The following is a 783-nucleotide window of genomic DNA, read 5'->3' as shown; positions in this document are numbered from 1 at the left end:
GCAAAATGGCAGCATCAATGTACTCAAGTGTGGCAACAATTGTGAGGTTGGCCCAGGACCAGATAGTATTTCGTTCTGTTGCATATAGGGTTGTTATGAGTTGGTACCGACTACATCTGTAGGCCACATGTTCCCCACCCCTCATCTAGAGGAAGAGCCTTTCTTGTCTCTCCTGGCTTTTGGTAGCCCCAAGTGTTTCTTGGCTTGCAAGTACTACATAACTTTGTCATCATATGGTTGTTTCCCCTGTCTGCCTCTCTAGGTCTCTTCTCTTTTATAAAGAGTCACACAGATTGGGTTACGACCCCTCCTACTCCACTAAGACCTCACTTTAACTTAACTGATAATATGTTAAAAACCCTATTTCCAAGCAAGGCTACATTCACACATATATATCTCTTTTGGGGGACATAATTCAATCTACAACAGGCACCCACTGGGTGCTTAAAAAAAATGCATGTTGAATTAAACTCAACAATAACACATCCTCTGAATTTAATAGAAATCAGCTACCCAACAGCTAAAGGTGTTTATGTTTTTGTTTTTTAACTGATTAAGACTCACACCCAACATCTGGATAATATATAGATTTCTATCCATAGCCTCACTCATCTCTGCCAAGAAATTTGGAAGACAACTATCTGGCCGACAGATTGGAAGAGATCCATATTTGTGCCTTTTCCAAAGAGAGGTGACCCAATGGAATGCGGAAATCATCGGACAATCTCTTTGATATCCCATGTGAGCAAAGTTTTACTAAAGGTAATACAGAAATGGCTGCAA

The sequence above is a fragment of the Chrysochloris asiatica genome, unplaced genomic scaffold (assembly GCF_000296735.1).
Source record: "Chrysochloris asiatica unplaced genomic scaffold, ChrAsi1.0 scaffold00093, whole genome shotgun sequence".
Lineage (NCBI taxonomy): Eukaryota > Metazoa > Chordata > Mammalia > Afrosoricida > Chrysochloridae > Chrysochloris > Chrysochloris asiatica.
The sequence above is the reverse complement of the archived record's forward strand: the minus strand, read 5'-3'. Positions refer to the sequence as shown.